General features: G+C 43.1%; 2 long non-coding RNA genes across 2 annotated transcripts in view; one reads left to right on the forward strand and one right to left on the reverse strand.

Moving 5' to 3' along the window:
* LOC139102328 (uncharacterized) overlaps nt 1-16,130 on the forward strand; it is a 130,376-nt gene extending 114,246 nt beyond the window's left edge. The window contains exon 3 of the long non-coding RNA XR_011545683.1: nt 15,371-16,130. This is a non-coding gene — a long non-coding RNA (uncharacterized lncRNA). The remainder of the gene's footprint in view (nt 1-15,370) is intronic.
* A 1,930-nt stretch (nt 16,131-18,060) lies between these two features.
* Nucleotides 18,061-20,653, reverse strand: LOC139103353 (uncharacterized). Its single transcript, XR_011545872.1, has 3 exons — nt 20,232-20,653; nt 19,711-19,877; nt 18,061-18,492 (listed from the first exon to the last, which is right to left on the reverse strand). It is a non-coding gene; the product is annotated as an uncharacterized lncRNA (long non-coding RNA).
* Between the last annotated feature and the right edge of the window lie 85 nt (nt 20,654-20,738).

A 20,738-nucleotide genomic window follows, 5' to 3' on the forward strand; every position in this document is an offset into this window, starting at 1 on the left:
ACTATCGACGGAAAGAAGAAGATGAAGTAGGAAGGGAAACGGAAGAGAAGCTTCGGCGAGAGAGTGGGAGCGCTTTAATATCTTAAGTAAACCTGGCCCAGGGTATAAGAAGAAAAAATAAGTTGCGCCAGACGAGAGTCACGAAAGGGAAGAGACTTTGGAGAACGTAGAGAGGGAGGGTTGCGCGAAAACACGGTCGACGAATTAAAATAGTAGCGAGTAGGAGAAAGAAATTGCGAGACTGAGAATTGAAGTTCAGGTGGCAGTCGGAAGTGAAAAAATTATTTTTTGCGAGTAGAAGATAATGCGGCGGAGTAACGCATTGATGTACATAGAACGTGTGTAGAAATAATAGCTGACCCTTTTGAGAAGTTCTCGCCTACTTGAGCGGCGTTTAAAGTCGCGAAGGTGCGTTTGTGGAAGAAAGAAACCGTCCGCGGTCACCGGCGATACAAAGAGCGAATTCGAAACAGAAGCAGCGGATTTTACAATCTTTCGTCGCGCTCTTTCGACACCCGTTAAGATGGTTTCGCGTCCGCGAGAAAGAATAAAAAAAAAAAAAAAAAGGTACTTGGACCCTAAGAAGCGGCTCACGCTCTTCGGAACGACGAGAGAAGGGAAGAAAGAGCGTGGTTTTCTTAATGAGAAGTACAGAGTAAAGCTTTCTTTGCATCTTCTTTTGCCAAACCGCTTCCCCTCCCCCTCATCTCTGCGATGCATTTACGAAGGAGTCGAATCGGATTCGCGGCTTCGAAAGGACGGGACCGTGTAGACGTTTTTTCCGAGCGACGAACAGCCGCGCTGAAATGCTTCTTGTGTAAGTAAAAATCTAAAGTGACTACCGAGATCTAAGTTTTAATTAGTTTATCTTGGCCGCGTGGCCATTGAATATTTATGAGCCATCGCGGTCGCTCGCTGGCGCGGAGAAACGAAGGAAGGGAGAGAGCCTGAGAGAACGATGAGGGAAGCTGTGCGAGGGAGACGGTAAAGGGGACCCTTTGGCCACCGTTGCCACGGGGGGGAGGGCGGGGAGGGATGTCGCCGCCGAGGGGGTGAAGAATGAGATTTCGGCGAGCGTGGAAAGGAACCGGCTGCGGTTGCTGTCATCCCGCGGGATTACGATTTTCGCTCTCGACTTCGTCAAAGATGCGCCATTCCGGTGGACGTAATTACGTTCAGAGAGCGTCAAAGTCTGTGCGATGCAAATACGTAGAAGCACAGAGATACGAGGTCGCGTGATACGAAGCGTTTAATAATAGAAAAATCTGACGTTACGTGTTGAACGCCGCGTGCTTTTTAGGATCAAAAAAAAATTAAAAAAAAAAAATATATATTTATATATACAATTTAAAAAATAAATTTTTAAATAGAACAATTCAAAAAAAGAACATACTTTTTTGTGACTTCGACTATTTTCAACGGCAGGGGTAAATAGGGTAAAGAATCGGGAATGACAACGGAGAAAATCATAGGAAATAAAAAGTAAGCAGAGGCGGGATAAGCGATGGTCAGGGTGGAACTTCACCTCCGCGAAATTCCAGGAAGGTTTTCAGAAGAAAAAGAATCTATAAGCTCATAAATCTGCAAACAGACGGGACGGAGAAAGAGAGAGAAAGAGTCTTCTCGAAAGAGGGATGTTGGGTGCGGAATCAGTTGCACGAATTTATGGCGGTCGCCGTAAAAAACAGAAGCAGTACGCCGTAGAATTTTTATTTTCAACCTCATTGCCGAAGCGATTCCGAAAGACTGTCAGATTAGCAGCCGACAGCATATCTTACTGATTCTTTAAATCTAAAAATACGAAATATACGCTACGTACAAAAAACTCACGAGGAAAACACAATAGAATTGAAGAATAGAAAACAGATTCTCGGGTGTAACGAATATAAGTACCTCGGGATGATTATTAATGAAGATGGCGAAGACATTGGAAAGAAAGCTTTACAAAGAAAAATCGCCGTTAAAAGACTAAATGGAGTATGGTGGAGTAAAAACATATCAAAGAATGTAAAACGGAGAATATACGACTCTATAGTGAAAAGTATAGTGATGTACGGGGCAGAGACATGGATAGTGAACGAAGCGGAGAGAAGAAGATTAGAGGCAGTAGAAATGGATGCCTTAAGAAGATCAGCTAGGAAAATACGACTGGACAGGGTGAGGAACGAGACTATTAGAGATATCATGGAAATTGAGAAAACAATAACTCAGACGGTCGAGAGACGTCAGTTGATACGATATGGACACGTACGAGGAATGACAGATGAAAGGTTACCAAAAGCAGTATAGGAATGGACGCCATCAAAAAAAAAAAAAAAGAGAGGAAGACCCCGACGAACACGGGGAGACAATATTACAAGAGCTCTTAAATTTCGCTCGTGATTATAGCACTCTGAGCAAGAATGAATAGCATACGGATTCTGAATCGCAGGCTTTTACTTCCTGTTACACCGTAACATTACGTTACGTCGAAGCGCACTCTTAATTTCACCTATAATAATTATAGCGGCTAAGAAGTAAAGTACTCATCAAAATAAAATTTGCGAATATTTAACAATTAATTCTAATATAACGCAAAATTACATTCGTGAAATGGCGTATCTTCAATAGTCTTCCGGCAAAATCCGAATAAAAATATTCACCGACCGCGGTTGCTCTCGAATCGAACGCTACACCAGCCCGGCGCATTTTATTCGATATTTTTTTTTTTATTTTTGTTAGAAAAATTGTTTTGCGCTAGAGAAAACGATTTCAAAATTCCAATCGGTCGTAGTGAGGAAACGCGGCTGACTGGACACCGGAATATACGTATAAATGTGCGCGCGCGCGTGTGTGCACGTGTGCAGGTACGGGGGGATGATTTCAATGCGGAAAACAGGGTGTGGCGCGTGAGAGCTAGCTCACCTGAAACAACACAACGTTTTCAGATCGCTGATCCCATAAGCGTCCACGTTTGATCCCTCTGTTGTTTTGTCGAGCGCGCTCTCCGGCCCGTTTAATTCGCGAAAAACTGCGGCAACGTTCTTCGATTCCTGAGAGATAGCGTCGCGCGAAGTATCCAAGCCGGGGTTAACATCGACACGCATCTACGTCAGATTATAAAATATTGATGGACCGTGGAGGTTCCCAAATATCTCGCGGCAGGATTTCTCCCGAATTTTCATAAATTCTCCAATTTATAAATCGACGCAAAAAATCAAAATTCTAATTAATGTTTTTACTAATAATTTCCTACGACAAACTGAACTTTCGGCTTGATCAAAGATTATCGTTAATAAAAGAATTAATTTCTAAAATTATCACGCTCCCCATTACGTCGACGAGAAAATAAAAAAAAAAAAAATTGATTGTTAGGAGGAGAAAAGGTACGTGACGTTGAACGGGACTCGACAACTCGCGTACAATAGTGGAGATATATCGTGTCGTAATATGCAAAGCGGATCGGATGTACCCAGCGGGGGGGCAAAAGCGGGAGCCAAGGGGTGATTAGCGGGACAAAAGCCGGCGCCGCTACAAGTGGAACCAAATTGGTAGAAAATTGATAATCAACCGCCAATATCAACCTCCATCGGGAGCGGTCTTCATACTTGAGAAAGAAACCGAAGGGAGGCATTATAGAGAAAATATGTATTTACCTACGCGAAAAAACTAATGTCTTCATCACATCAAGTATCTATCTGAGTAACGTAATTTTTATCTCAAAAAAAAAAATATAAATAAAATATAAAAAAAAAAAAAAAAAATTACAGACACGTCTCTTACGAAATTAACAATGAAAAGAAAATTACGAGTGCATATTAATAATTCGGGGATTGACATTTAAAAATGTCAAGAAGAATGCCTTCGGCTCGCTCATTATTAATTAGCGGTCGTGACTCAAAGTCTCGAGCGGGCGTGTTGTGAATTTTAAGCCATTCGTCGCGCAACGAGTTATTTCAGGGAGGCTTAACCAGGCCGGAGGTCGCGGTAGACGCTGGAGCCAGTCACAATCGAAGGAGGAGAGAGGAAAGTTTGAAAGAAAAAAATAAAAAAAGGGATCAAATACGTCGCGCGTAAAGAGGCACTTCGTCGACGAGGAGCCGCGCGGGCCGCTCCAGTGTGAATGGAACACGTGTACGGTGTCACATCTATCTGAAAAGTTCATCGTTACCGAGGACCCTCTCAAAGAGTTTTCTAGAATGCAAGCTAACTCAACGGGCGAGCGGCGTGGTGGCGTCGCAAGTGTGTAATCGAAAGAATCGTAGAGCACTTTTCTCATGCAAATACCCCGGCCAATGCGGGACCGTAGGGCGCGAGAAGACGGTGAACTTTTTCTTTGGTCCGCTTAAAACTCCAAACTTAGATCCTTTTAAATTTAAATGCTTTCCCCGTCGTCGCCGTTTGTGGGCCCGGTCGCACGCTTTACCGTCTCGAGATGGCTCGTGAAGGTTAAGCAGATAGTAATAAAGAATAGCGCGATAAGAGAGATGAAGAACGCGAGCAGATCGACTGACGAAAGTCAGGAGAGAAAAAAAAAAAAAGAAAGAAAGAAAGTTACGAAGCCTTCTTTATACTCGGCGAGTATCGCGAAAAACGACGAGTCATTAAAAAAATATTCTTTCCCTATATTTTTATTTAATTCACAAATTAGAAAACGTAATGTTATATCCAATAAAAATATTATTTCAAAATATAATACGTTAAAGAAAATTTTGTATTTCTCCGTTAGCCCCCTCCACGCGCCCGCGAGACATGAATTTGTATGGTCTTTTTGACTCGCAAATTTATCTGCACCGATAATGTCGATAATTCGTCATGCACGTTGTAATTCGGCACGATAAATTCCGGTCGTTGCTTTACATGCGATAATTTATATTCCGGAATTTTATTAAATCGCGGAACGGCGGGGGCGGGCAGGGGTGGAAGGGGGAGGCAAGATAGAGAGCGGCGGGCGGCCGCTTATTAAACGCCGGGGCATTAAATGGACGCTCTGGCACGTATCAAATCCACGCTCGAAGGAGGAGAGAAGCAACGATATTTAACAATGCCGCGCGGAACCGGAACATGATCGTTTTGTGACACCGATGACCAATCGGCGGCGAGAGAGGGTGGCGAGCGCGCCTGGTAATGGGAAAGCCATGCACGCCGGTCTGATTCGCGCCACCTGCATAAAATTAACCGGACCCGGCTCGGCTCGCTCGTTCGTTTTAATTAACGAAACACACACACACACACACATACACGGGGAAAGAGAAAGAGAGAGAGAGAAAGAGCCAGGCACCAGCGGCATGTCGATCTTCCCGACACCGCTGCAAACGCGACCGTTCGGCCGTGGCCCACGGTGGGCGCCCCCGGAATTTGTATTGTCAATCATTTTTGTCGCGTACCTTTACCGGCGATACGCGACATAAATCGACAGCGATTACCAAAACGCCCCGCATTATAATACATTGGATACTCTCCATATTCATTACGTATTAATCCCCATTCGCATTTTTGTAATTGGCACGTGCTTTTGTTAAGAGCAAACGAGCATTTTTTTTTTGTAATTTATAAAATTATACTATTAAAAGGATATACAAAAATATCTACTACATTTTAGCCATAAAATGTTTTATTATTAATTTTTTTACGACAAAACTCTTTTTTTTTTCTTTTAATCAAAATAGCTTCTAAGTTAACGGTTCCCCATTGCGGTATTAGTTTTAATTATATCAGCAGAAGGAATTTACTTTATTCTCGCAATTTCTCGCATCCCGAGTTCGAGATCAACTATCTCCTCTATTTTTTTCGTCGCCTACAATATCGTATATTTTTATTGCCGTCCGCATATTGAACGCCAGAGACATACGGTGTCTCGTAAATTTGCCGTTTTCGGGGCGAGTCGAAAAACTCGAATATCGGTGGAGGGCCCCCAGCAGCACTCGACTTCGACGAGGGGGTTGAAAACGATCGCGGAGGAATTCCGTCACGACCTCGTGTCCGCGCTTACTTTGCCCCGGCTTTGATTTCTTCTCTCCAGCGCGCCACGGTCGAGAAAGGGAGAAACGGGGGGACGGGGGAGGGCATCGAGTAGAAACGGACAAGTGCGGGGGAAAACGAAAGAAAAAGACATCGGGGAAGCGAGATACGGAGCGAGAAGGCTTCGCTTACTTCGGTGCTGGGAGAGCGAGCGATATTTACATGCGATTTGCATACTAGTTGATCTCTATTGCTTCTATCTCCAACGACCCGGCAGGGGTGGCGGCGAATCCGCAACCCCTCCGTCAGGATTCCCTCTCGTCGGCTCTTTTCCTCCCGCTGTTACGCCCGTGACTCCCAAGTCTCTCTATCGCTATCTCTTTACTTCGCGGCGAGTGGTAGTAGCTTTCGCACGTTCAGGCCGGCGACGAAGACGAATAAGCGAAATCCTCAACACCAAAATGAATCCGCGTGGCGGGGAATCTTCGGCGTTCTTCGAATCCCGTCGTCACCTCGTTATCGCTCGTCTTAATGAAGTGTCTTTCCCGGCGAGCGGCATCGCGAAATATTTAATGCTCCGCGGTGTAAGATCGCCCTCCCCCCTCCACCCCCTTTATTCATATTTGTACAGGAAATACCAATTTAATATTTTTCCGGCGTGCTTTTGTCCGAACAAATTCAACATTCACCCGACAACAACATTCGATTCGAAAGAGTTTTTTAAAATTAAATGCACGACAGTAATTTAAATAATTATATATTTAATCGCGTGACGTGAGATGGCAAAAGGAAAGAGACGCGCGCGGAAAAAGAGCGAAGAGTTGTGCGCGGGAGCGAGGCAGGAATCTTTTAAGAAAACCGGACGCTTCGTGGTCCATTTAAGAGCGTAGCGGAGCGATTGATATCTGGGCCTCGTGCCACGTGAGCGAAGCGCAGCGTCTAATTAACTCCGTGACTGTATAGCTGACCCTACGCGACCCGTGGGCTTGTTGCATGCCTCGTATGGCGCCTATGTGCCTAACACGCGAACGAACGCATCTACGTGCACATGTGTTGCATCGTTCACACGCATAACGGATCGTTGACCGCTTCATCGAAAATAGAGACATCATCGTGCCACCGATCCCACCTATATCCCTATCGTGTCGTCGTCGGTCGAAGGGCTTTAAGGTATTCCGATCGTGTAACGAAACGCGTCAACGGCGATTCACGTAACACACACACGACTGAAACGTATGTACGGATACACACGGATTTACTGACGTATCCACTGCACGTGCACGCGTGCACACCGAAGGCGCGTCCTTAGGGATGAGCGACGGATGATCGATCGACGATTTCTCGGGATAAAACGTGGAATCAACGACAAACTTCATATCGCCTCATCGAGACATCCTTAAGCTTTCCTATTCCCGTCATGATCTCGAGGAGTGCCATCGGTCACGAGAAATAAGAAACAGATATATTACGAGACCGGAAGATCACACGACTGTCCACTTCACCTAATCGAAATAGTTCCTATTATCGTCCAAAAGCATAGATGTGAAGAAATCTAATTTTTTTCTTTTTTTTTTAATAGAGAAGATATTTTCTGCGAGCCTTTATTTCAAAGACAAAAGGAGACAACAGTGCGAGAAAACGAGCATTATTTTATGCGAATTAAAATCGTATGTATTGCAACATAAATGTTATATATGCGGATCCCAAAATACCCGAAAATCCTTGGCCACGGACAAGCCATTACCGTAACGACCTCAAAATTTACATGAAATTGCTTATTAAATTACTAAGTTTTTCGAGATGATTTAATGGTACCAAAGGCCATTTGTCTCCTCGGCTTTTATTTTCTCCCTCCCTGTTAATAAAGCGACGCGGTTTAGGCTTTACGCCCGCTCTTAGAAGTTTATGGCATAATTCTGTACTTCCGCTAAATGAATTCGCGTAACTTGATCGTGCGTTTTTTTTTTCAACGAGCTTTTCCAGCTTAAACAAAGCGTCTATTTATCTAGAGATTTCAGAATCTACATCGAGTCGAGTCCACTTTTTGACGCACGCAATTTTTTTCCTTTCCCTGATTCTGTCATACCGCGCTCCGCGATATATATATTTTTGTTTGAATATCTAAACACGCGAGATTGCGCGGCGTGTGGAAACCAGCTACCCTCCCCGTTTCGAACAGTGCGGCATAGCCGCAGATAGTAATAATAGTAGCGGGAATATTCGGCGGTATGTTACGCGCGCGGGTGTGCACGGCTTTGCGGGAAGTCAGTTGGCAACATGTGGTTCGACGAACGCAATCTGGCACTGACATTTCGAATTAAACTTGTTGAAGACCAACCCTCTCCTGTAACTTTTACCAGTAGAAAAAGGCAAAAAAAAAAACGAGGGGGGAGGCAGAGATTCGGTCACCGAACGTGTGATGGAATTTATATGAAACTGAAGCGCTGAATTTCACCGGAAAAATTTTGTATCGAGATCCAGTAATCGATTGATAACAAAATTAATTTATTAATGTATGAAATTGCGCCGAATAAAAAAACCGGCTCCGCGGAAAACGAGGCTCCCTTTCTCTCTCTCTCTCTCTCTCTCTAAAAAGTTACAATAAAACTAAGATCTGTCATCGCGCTTCAAAATTATTAATTTGCCTGAAGATTTCATCGCTCTCCTGGCTACAATATAATATATCCCGATCGTTTTCGTCTCGTTCCGCGTACCGCCGCATTGCCCTGGCCTAACCCAGCTCTCTCATCCATATGTAACAGTCGCCTGGTATTAATGACAAGGGGGAGAGAACGAATAGGACACGGTGGATTCTTTATTCTACAAGGGACTATCCTTCTTCAACCCTGAACTACTCCAGATTTCCCTCACACTTTATACACGCAATTGCAATTTTACCGTAGTCTTTTCATTATCTGATAAATGTAATGGAATTGTTTATACACTGTTTGCCCACCCGCTGCGTCGCATTTCGCGACAAGAATCACGGCATACTGTCAATTACTGTTAACTAGGTATTAATAAAGCAGATGCATATGTATATCTTTTTACGGTTTTTTTTATCACGTTGTTTTAAAAAAATTAAATAAGTCTGTATTTAATTTCGATTAATAACTATGAAAAGAAAAATGGGGGAAGAAAATAGCGACTACTAAAAGAATCAATAATAATAATCAAGAATCAATAACTAACTAATATAGGAAAAAAAATGTAAACCGAGGGAAAAAGAGCCGCGTCGATAACATATAGCAGTTTAAACGCAACGGGACGAAACATGAGAATCGGTGCTCGTGAACTAAAGAAGAGGGAGGCTAATGAGAGTATACGGAAACGGACGATGGGTATCGGTGCTCCGGGACTAGAGAGGGTGCCATAAAAGCCAAAAAGGGTTAGAATCAGTACCCCGGGACCAGAGTGGTACCGCGGAGACCGAAAAAGACGCGAAGTCAATGCTCCTGGGCCTTGAAGGCGCCATGGAAGCCGAAAGCAGCCGAGTGTTGGCGTTTCTAGAGTCTAAATCGTAGAAAAGCTTATGGGCGTAAAAATGTTGAAGCTTTAAAATGTTTCGGAAATTTTTTTTTACTTTAATACGATAGATAATATCGACTGAGTGGACAAAGCGATTCTAGAATTTGTCAACGGGTTTGGATATTTCCGTGTAAGTTCGTGGAAATTGCGCTTTCTACGTCGCATTAAGTTTTTAGGTGACTAATTTTTAAAAAGGAAATTATTGTTCATCGCTACTCATAAATGTCGATCGATATTGCATTCAGCCGTAAAATTGTTGTTCGATCTGGGAAGTATAGGTTGTTCGAGTTCCACGAAAAATAATCAGCAGGCGGATGTTGGCAATTTTTTAACCGATCGACGATTGGGATATGATTCGCTTTGTGTTTCGTTACACTTTAGTGTGAGCATTTTTATATAGTTCTATCTCAAGACAAGGAGAAGACCTAGTATAACGCGCGTATATTACGTTACATTATTATTCGATATTGCCAGGCGTTATCGCGATGTTATGATACTCCGAAAGTAAGCGAAACTTTTTGTCTCGAGAAGTGGTTGACGACACGACTCGCGATCGTTAGAATCGAGAAGGCATTTAAAGCTATTATTCCGCTGTATAAAAAAAAAAAAAGAAGGACACTGAGAGACCGGATAAAAAAAATCGACTCTGAAAAAGATAGGGCTTTTCTCTCTAAGAAATTACAATAGAACTAACAAGATCTGTCATCGCCTCGGAATTATTAATTCGCGCTGTATTATTATCGTGTGAAATTATATACATATATACTATATTCCCCATCATGCTAAAATATGTTAAAAATATTTGTCACTTACTGGTCGATGCGCAGCGGCGGAGTTTAGATACGACGACGCTGTAACATAAAAATATAAAATTAAATTATAGAAGCGTTCTAAAAAACATTCAGTTAATAAAAATTTACCCGTTTCTAATTAATTTAGCAATTAAACAATTAAAAATAAAGTTACCTATTACTTAAACTAGATTTTTAATAAATTAAAGTTTTTTTTAATGTAATATTTCTTTCTATACTAATTATTGAATTCTTTAGTATTTTTTGTTATTGAAAAGATGCAACAATGACGATAAATAACAGAAAAAATTTAATTTCTTATGAATAAAAAATGAGATTCACCTTAAAGTTGCTCCGCCGAAGCAGGATGTCCTTCCTGGACCTCCTCCTCCTCCTCTCAGACCATCAGATATTGTATCGTCCACCCGCGCACAAGACACTCGCGAAACCGTACACCGATAAGCTACTATCGCGCGATATTTACGACACTCCCGGTTTTAAATATAACAAACGTCCGATACTTATACGAATATCGCGAAAAACGGCCGACGAACCACCGGCGGTTCGTATGTTCAGTGTCGGCGACGAGAAACGATGTCACTGTAACATAAAAATGCAAAAATTAAATTGAAAGAGCGTTCGAAATAATATTTAGTGTAAAAAAAAAGTAATTTTATATAATATATAAATAATTCTTACTTTGGAGTTGCTCCGGCGAGGCAAGATGCCTGTCCGAGGCCTCCTCCTCCTCTCAGGATGAGGGATGTTGGGTTGAATCCTTCCTCCTCGCCTTGATCATTCGCGGAAAACGCGTCCGAGTACATTATATGTGCAACATTTAATTATTATTTTAGGACGCGTTCGCGCGACCTTGTGCGGTGCTCGCGTTTATAAAAAATTTTTTCTTTAATTATACGCGCGATTATTTCAACGTTCCTCCCGAAAAAAAAGTCGACGAACCGTCGGCGGTTCGTTTCTATAATAATATCGGCGGTGACGAGATGCTGGGTGCTTCTCTAGATTTCCATGTGCACAGAAAAAGAGTTTTCGTTAGATAATGTTCTCTGGAATCTAGGATATTGAGTCTACCCATCGGAACGAAGTCGTATGCGAAGGAGAACATGTTTATAATATAGAATCAAGTACTCTAATAGACTATTGAAGTGTACGAGAGAGGCTACAAAGAATTGAACTTGTCGTTATAAGTACCTCGTGCGAATTATTCGATTGATAAACGCGTAAGAAAGTAAAGAGCATTGACGCGCAAGTTTAATTGTATCACTCGACAAGTTATGCTCATTAAACATTACATATTCGGCGTGTACGGCGCTCCATTATCTACGAACTGCGTATCGCCACGTGCACGACTACCGACTGCCGACTGTGGAATGCGAAGGGTGGGGATGCGTACCGGGCGCGCTTACCTTCGCAGCGAAAGCCACGGCGGCCTATGTTTGTTTATCTCGCGCGCTGCGAGGTTTAACACTCTACACCTGAATTTATCTTTGAATATTATTTTCAATATTAGAGTTTTAATTTTTACGAATCTGTAACAGACGTATATGTCGCGGTACTTATGAACGATATCAATTACTTGTAGTTTCCGTGATTAGAATAAAAGAGAAAATGTACTTAAAGAATAAATGTTTCTGTAAATTACGTTTAAAGGAATAAAAAGTAAAGATCTTTGTAGAGATCTTTTCGGTACTAGCTGACATAAGGTACCATTAACAGTTAATAGAACTATATAATAATATTTAATAATTTTGATCTACTAAAGTAAGCAAAAATGTAAATTATTAACGAGTTAAGATTTGCAATAAATAAAAGACAAAATATAACATTAGATTTAAGTAAAAGAGCATTCTTAAGAATGTAAGAGATATCAAAAGCAAAAGTTTAATCTGATCCCTAAGATCACGCTACACTTATGTGGGATTCGCGGCGTACATCTTATTAATATCGGAGCGAGTGCTAAGACGGTGAAAAAAAACAACGCCCGGCGCAAATCTGTCCATCCTACGCGTATCGCGTCGTTAGAGTTGTCTCGTGCCGTGATTCATCCGGCGGCTCGGATATAGCATCGAACTCGCATACGCAGCCGATTTTAGCGTAAAACGTGCACGCTCCGTCATTCTCCAGTGTGTCTGACTGTGGGCGGAGTGGGTTGCGCATTTGCAATGCAAACGATAACACGGCGTATCGCACGAAAACGCGCACACAGAGACGCGGCCGGACGGACGTCGGAAGAGAGAGAACGAGCGGCGAAGTATCGAGGAAAGGGAATTGTCACCCTCTCTCGAGAGGATTCCGAACGCGGACACGAGCCCTCCGCCTCTCTCTTTCTCTTCTTCGTTTTTCTCGCAGCCGCCTCTCGCGCCGCCGCGCGATGGATCTGATTATCGGATGGACCACCTCGATGAAGTTATTCGCGATTTCCGTAATCTGTCCGGATTTGTCTCGGTTAGGAGATTTCACGGCTCGTTTTATCGGGATTATTTCGCGTAGCCGTGATGGCGCATATTGTATCGCGCCATTACTCAAAAGGGATGCCATCGCGTTTTATTATTACCGATTAACATATTTCTATCGCTGCCGGTGTCGAAAAAATTCTCGTCTTTAATCGCCGTGATTTCGAACATTTTAACGTCAAATAAATCAAATAAATTCGGTTTTGTTCTAAGAGAAAGCTCGGCTCAGTTTCCAAGATCTATGTACTGCATAAGAAATTAAAAGTAAATTTACAGCGCGTTATATTTTTAACTATCGGATTTTTCGTATTGACCTACTGTAACAACCAGTAGGGCACTAAATAAGACACCAGGCTGCAAGTCCCAAATTAAGCTTTGTTAAAAAAGTTATATATAGGAAGTGACCTTCGCGCTCCTCACACGTCCCGTAACTAACTTTTCGGAGTGCCTTGCGAACGTGTCTTCCCGTCTACCTCGCGCTTACCCCCTCCAGACGGTCTTCCTCGCGCGATCAACTTTCGATTGCTCGATCAATCGTCGCTTGATTGATCTCGCGTTTTTGACGCCGGGATCCTGCTCGTCGCGTTCGCCCGATCGCAAGGAGCTGCTAGTCTCTACATCTACCAAGATTTTTCGCCCTTTTCCAACGTAAACGCGCCAAATCTCTGCAAGCACCACTTCGCGCGCCCTACTTTGAAATAAATTTTATTATCACGAAGATTTGATTTTCGCATTCCCTCACTCACCGCGAGCGAGGGAGCGGACACGTCTCTCCCCCGTTTCGAGCACGGAAACTTTGCGCCCCATCAATCAGCGGGGGAACAAAGTACAAACTTTTTTTCTGGCACATACCACATTTCATTTACGCCGACTAGCGACGGTATCTCGCGATCTCACGGCGAAACGGTGCTGCGCTGCAAAGTCACGCGAGCTAAACCGTGACACAACTTAGCGTGAACGTGCTCACAACGTGGTACAACTTAGAGACGCACCCTCCGTGCACGATCGCACACAAGAACGTGGAGCGAGAAGAAGAGGACGCGCGATAGAAGAAGCAAAGAAGGAAAAGGGGGCGAAGAAGTAGCGGGGCGGAGACGGAACTCAATCGTAAATCACCGGCAGTACGGAATAACTGGCAAAAGCGCGATAAATCAGGGATCCCCGGGCACCGAATTAGGAAATTGCCTGCTTAAAAACCGCAATGACGTTAATCCCGGCGTGCCGGCGAGCGAGAGCCAGCCCAGCGAGATGCCATTCGACGCGCGGTATATATCGGCAATCCGGAAAATAAAACTGATTCGGCCAAGGAGCGACTCCCGGGTAGAATAATGTGGAATAAAATCAACGTAACTCAATCGCGCTTGTCTTTCGAGATCAGCCGCCCCGTCTTCGCCGCTGATAAATGTTCGATATACACCACGAAACTACCTGTATACGGAAGCAGCTCGCTTTTCTAATTTGCTGCGTCTCTGCCACGGGTACATTAAGGAAAAAGTACGGTTTGGTGGAAAACTTGAGACGGTGACGTTTAACTTGTGGAAACAAAATCTCAAAAGAAATAAATTAACGCTAAGATAAGACTATTCGCAATTCGCACCGGACTTCGTTCCGTGTCCCTCATTTAAATCGTAAAGTTTTGTTAGAAGACATGAGTTTTTTCAGAACTTTCATTTATCACTTGCCTTAAGTGTCTCGTTTATCAAGCCTAACGAAGTTAACTAAACCTGCAAAAATTAAATCTTAAAAAATTTATAAAAACACTTATGTACTCTCATCAACGTTCCTTGCGGCTGTCGAGAATTCGAAACGCATAATGCGTAGCTGATAGACGTCCACGACGGACTGTGACGTTCAATATTGCCAGATTTTCGACGGGATACCTGACAATTGACCGGAATTAATGGGTAACCGGTGTGCGAGCCGATCGTCAGCCGGTTCCAGCTTCCCTTCCGGAATATGAAATGGCGCGCTAATGAGTTTTGCCCCGCGGCGATGGGCCTAAACACACATAAACGTAAGCGAGCCGTGCCGGCGCGATGAGCGGTAAGCATAAGCGATCGGCAGCGACATTATACGGACGCAGTAATCGATTACGACGCAATCGATCGCCGGCGCAAACGCGAGATATCCCGCGAGTCGGCGAGCCGCGGCGGGCCGAACCTGACGGGCAACGAATGGACAGACGTTCCGCTTCGGCGCATTAATCAAGTTATTAATTATGTAGTCCTCATGCTAATTGAGCCTGTAATCTGCTCGCGCTGCCGTAAAATATCCACGCCGATTTACGCGGCAGCCGAATGCGACAACAATACGTTATCGTTGTTATTACCACCGTCCTACCGTGACGCGTGCATTCCGCTTCCGCCTTGAAATCATGACGGGTCGAATCTACTTTCCGCGGAGATAAAGACTCGCCGAGAAATGCAGCGGTACCGCGACTTTTTAACAATGTGCCAGAAATAGCTAGTTCATTTCCATTTATATCTATCATCTTTTCGTACTTCTTTTTGTCCTAATTAATAACTCTCGCTGCTTAATTACGATATAAAAAATTCAGCATGTTATATTATTATGAAGTCTGTTTTCGAACTTTTATACAACGCTTCGCGTTTAACAAGAACACTTAAATTTCTGTTGCAGGAGATAGCGACTAAGAGACGAAGAAAAGCCGGAAAAGCGATAATCAGCAGCCGCAAGGAGATATTCTTAACTTTAAGAAACGAATTTACTCTTCACGCAACTTCTGTTTCACGATCGAGTTTAACAAAGTATCTTACGCTTCGCTTGAACAATAAATAAATATTCCAACTCATTGAGGACTCTTGTCTTCTAACAAAAAACTCCATGATCTCCAAGTAATAACCGCCGCAGTCTCGCTAATCTGCCGATCAAATTAATTGGGATACGCATTTCCGCACGCCGATAAAAAATGCCGCCAAAAACGTGTCAGCTTCAGAACATTAATCAAAAGCAAGATAGAAAGATAATATTAACGCTAGTCGATAGTGACCAAAGAACCTCCTTCTTTTTCCTCCTTTCCAGTGACGTATTCGGAACTTTTAAATATTATAAAAACTCTCTTTTATTCTCAAAAGTAGTAATTATGCATATTTAAGTTTAAAAGTATTATTAGCAATAGAAAATTAAAAGTCTAATATCACTTCGCATAACGTCACTAAAAAAGATTCTAGAAGTAAAGCCATTCGAAAGAGATGTCTTTGCAAATTTACAGTTATCAATATACAAATCAGACGTTCAACGCTTCGATTCTCTCACCTATTTTCTACGCCTAATTTCATTATCCTACATGGAAAAAAATCGCACGCAAAATGGCTTCTTCTCGCTCGTTGCCGTTTTCCTGGCCGTGGCTACGGGCCTGATTGGCTCGCCTCCCCTCGCCAACGTGATCGTTTTAGAATCCTCGGCGGCACCTGCCGTGCAACCTGGGGCAGCGCACGTAAGTATATACGAGTAAGTATACACTTAGTCCCCGTGTGCAGGCTGCGTGCCGTGCGGAGAGACCGCGCGGCTACGGTTATTACACGCGTCACGCGGCATTCCGTACGGTCACGCACTCTCCCTCTGCCCCTCTCACTCTCCCACGGAAGCCACCGGAGGAGGGACCCTTATCGTCATCCTCTATCTTGTCAGCCATACGCAACCCCATTAAACCACTTGCGATGTGCCTTACACGACTCAAAAGCCGTTGTCGCTCGTTCCAAGAAACAAGGCCTGTACACGAAGCCAAACTATGTTCCACCATTTTTAATTCTCTACGCCTTGCAAGATTCAAGCTAAGAGTTGCAAAACTCTAGCATTAACTGGAGTTTTATAAGATGTGTCCCAGTAGAAATATAAACCTGCAAATATCATAAGAATGATTAAGCATTGCATAACATAGAAATATAAAATGTAACAGAAAAAATATAAAAAATGTTTAAATATATAATTAGATAGCATTTTCAATGTTTAATTATAAAGTATCCAGGTTATCATAAATTTAATATAAGAATCTAATGTAAGTGAAAGCTATTCTCTATTCTTTTTACGTCCGAGATAAATTTTTAATTATTTTATAATGATTTTGCGATCTTTTACTACTTGGATAGAGTTTTCATAAAAAAAAAAAAAATACGTTGATTCAAGTACGTTTTCGTTATGTTAGAGTCACAGCCAAAACGTGTCGAAGAACTGTAATATCCCCCCGAATATCATCCTTCTAAGATCTCACCCCGAATAAACTCGTTTGGTAGAATTTCCGAGTCGCCACGCACGGCGTGAGCAATTTCATTCGAGCTATCGCCTACCAATATCAAAAGCAAACATCGGGAAACGAACGATCTCCAGCATCTATCGAGAGGGAACAAGCGGGGCGCGAGAGAGAAATTTCCTTGGTCAAGAAAAAGAAGATGGTCGATCTTCGCGGAGAAGAGCGGTGGCGGAACCGAACAATATAGTTCACTGATGAGCTATATTGTATATATCTATATATATATAGATATATACAATATATATGTATACGTATATACGTACATACGTATGTACGTATGCCTCTCTTTGATGTAGTGCGCGAAATCGTAGCGTCTTGAGGAGGCGGAAGGCGGAGAGAAGAACCGCCGCCGTTATCAGCTCGAGGCGGGATTGGCCGAACAGGGGGACGCGGGGCTCCGTCGACGGCCAATGGCGTCCTGGTCTCGGCTTTTCAAGGATTCTGCCCCCCGAAATCCGACGTGTCCTGTGCGCGACGTACACGCGCGCGCGCGCCCGTCCGCGATGTATACGAAACCCCCGACTTTTCCAACCCCATATACGAGCGCATACATCAAGGCCGCTGCCCACCGGTCGCCCCGTGAGTTCACCATCGTCGACGATGTCCAGCTATTTCGTATATTCCACCCTCCGCCAACCCCACGACGACCTCACCCGTCGCTCTCCATCCGGTCCGTTCTTTCTCCTTCTTGCGAACATCTCTCCAGGAAGCATCTCCGATTCGCGTCACAATGATCCAACCTTTTTCTCCGCTTTCTGGGATTCCCAGAGAGCTCGAAGGCCCGATGATGTTGGTACGGTATTACGGAGGAAAGAAAATGCGACTTGTAACTTCCCCACACATCTTAGGATAACGCGAATAGAATTTATAAGTTTTTCTAAATTTTCTTGTACACGTGTACAGAATCGTTTACAATTTCGTGTTAATATTTTTCTGTACTCTAAAAATATCGATAATTATTTTAACAAAAATATCACTAAACATTTAAACATACCATAAAATTTGATATTAAAAATTACAAATGTTTAATATTATATTGTAAAATAAAAAATAATAACAAATAAATAGTTTAAATTAATTTGCTGTTAATAGAGCAAAGTTATCAAAGCGTTATCCTTCAACGTGCTTTCTTTCACGCAGATTGTAGATTATAATAGACAAAAGCACAGTCGTTTGAAAAGTTGGTAAGGCGCAAGCGAAGATATATTATATAAAAGATGAGACAAAAATCGCTTCAATTTCAAGGTACTTTCCGTCAGTTGCCGCAACTGTTTCTCCACTTGCGAAAAGAATTATGAAGGCACTGCGAGTGACATCGCGATGCCGGCAACAATATAAGAGTACCTTTAAGGACACTCACTCTTGTCTTCCAGAGTTCGCCGATATTTCCTTCGGTTTCTTCAACTGGCTTTTTATTGGCAGTTACGAATAAATGCGAAAGAGTGAATATACCAAAAACATCCTCAACATTTCCTGTAACGATTGTGCAAACCTGCGAAGAAAAAAATAAAATAAAAAGTCTATTCAATCACATATTTAGTAATAAAATACGACAGAGTGCCCTACAAAGAACAATCGTAAAAACGATACGTGGTGTCTGTTAGTACCACACGCTCCGACATTTGTGCCGTTAGCACATCTAATATCGTAATATAGCGCTCTAATGTATTCGCCTCGGGGCATTAGTCGGCTAAGTAACTCTCACATCAGGTGCATTTTTTTTTCTACGTGACGATCGCGCTGTTACGGTGCGATCTGCGGCTTTTGTGACCAATTAACGCCGAAGAACTCTCCGGACGGCACTCTCGGCGATACAGGTGAGCGATAAACGTAGGTTATAAATAAGCTGCGACGAGCCGTTGAGGGAAAGACGGAAAGAGTACCAGTTGTACGAAGGAGAACAGGACTACGCTATTGATAACATTATCATAAAAGCGACGTTAAATGGTCAGTCGCGAGGTTACACCGACGCTACGCACCGCTGCTGGCGAACGACTCTATAAATGCGTTTACTTTGAGCCGTAAAAGTGGCCGTACTTCGTCTGGCACCGTTAAACGTATACGTGCACTGGCGGGCACACACGTGGCATACGCACACACGCACAAACACAAATGCAATGTACGGCCCGATGTCTGTGTGCGTTTGTACGATGCAGGAAGGAACGAGAACGTCGACGAAGCACCCGACGCTTTACGGTAAAAGCCCTCTTTGAGTGATCCGTTTATTGGTTGCTAAACATCGATATATTGCTTTCGGGGTTGCGCAAAGAGCCGCGCTCTGTCCTCCCCCGTATACATATATGCATACGTATGCGGTAGGCACGTCTCTTTCTTTCCCTCTTTCGCGAATAAGCGCGCGCATGTGTGTGTGTCATATATGAAAAAAAAAATATATATATATACGCGAAACACGAGGCGCGCATATAATACCGTCCCAAGCGTACCACGCTTTCTGAGCTTTTGAAAGCACCGCGACGATGTCGCGGATTGCCGGCGCGCCGTGAGGCGAATAAATATCCACAAGCGCCTCCTTTCCGAGCAGATACTGCCGATTCTGAGATAAATCCCACGAAAACACCGCATTAACACCTTGAGCCGTTATTTTTTTCCCACCAAATGCCCCTTCAAAAATGATCTTATTCCATCCTTTTCTGTGTTCTAAGATATTATTAAAATTTAGAGTATAAAAACGATTTCAAGATATACTTACATATTCCTCTTATATATCTTTTTATAGATAAATCGAGATAAAGGTACGATATCTGGTTCACTTTGAGAAGTAAAAATAATGCGACGCATGTCCGTTTTAATAGCCCCAGTAAAATATCAAATAAGCACGTATCACCTATTCGTGCTTTATATATCTGTCTCCTACATCTGTGAAAAAATCATATAAATTTTTTCATAATTTTATGCCGCTTTGCTGACTAAACAAATTCTATCCTAAATATCCAACATTCAACGTATTGACGAGGGCGTGCGTTCGAAGTAGAAAAACCAGCCAATGGTCCTGATCCATCGCGAGAAATTCACGGATCCTTCCGCTCTTCTCCTAGCGAAGACGTCGGGTCGCGCGAGCGCCTGAAAAGAGTTCTCAACGGCCAGGCCACGGCTAAGCCGATATGCATTCATTATAATAAGAAATGGAAGGCGCCGAGTGAAAAGTTCGAACGCGCGCCCTCGGCTTATCAACTTCCTCTGAATTTTATATTATTTAAGGGTGGTACTCACCCCCTACCATCCCCGCATTACCTCTCGCATCTGCGGCGTCTCTCACCTCATCCTCCACGACGGCGTTTCTCCGCAGTGAAGAAGGCTATCTCCGAACTTTTCTTCTCCCGACGCGATACTCGATGCTCCCCCGGCGCCACGCAAAGACGAAAGCACGCAGCATCCCGGAAATTCGCTGGCGCAGTTGTTGTAACACTTATTTATCGCTTCCAAACTCGTAGAATTTGTACACGAATTCGCGTTCCTTTGCAACTCGCAGGAAGCAGTTACGTTTGAATCGCGCCACATTGACGCCACCTGCAAAAAGATCCACAAAGTAGCGACCCAAACCAATAGTGCCGGTAATACCGACCGTTCGTGAAAATTAAAATACGCCCATATAATTTTAATATGAGCGTACTCTACTTCGAATTACCATATCATTAATTATTGATTTCAATCTTGTATTAAATCAGAAAACATTTTAAAAATATAACTTTTAAAATAAACATACATATAAATATAATT

Source organism: Cardiocondyla obscurior, linkage group LG01 (genome assembly GCF_019399895.1).
Source record: "Cardiocondyla obscurior isolate alpha-2009 linkage group LG01, Cobs3.1, whole genome shotgun sequence".
NCBI lineage: Eukaryota > Metazoa > Arthropoda > Insecta > Hymenoptera > Formicidae > Cardiocondyla > Cardiocondyla obscurior.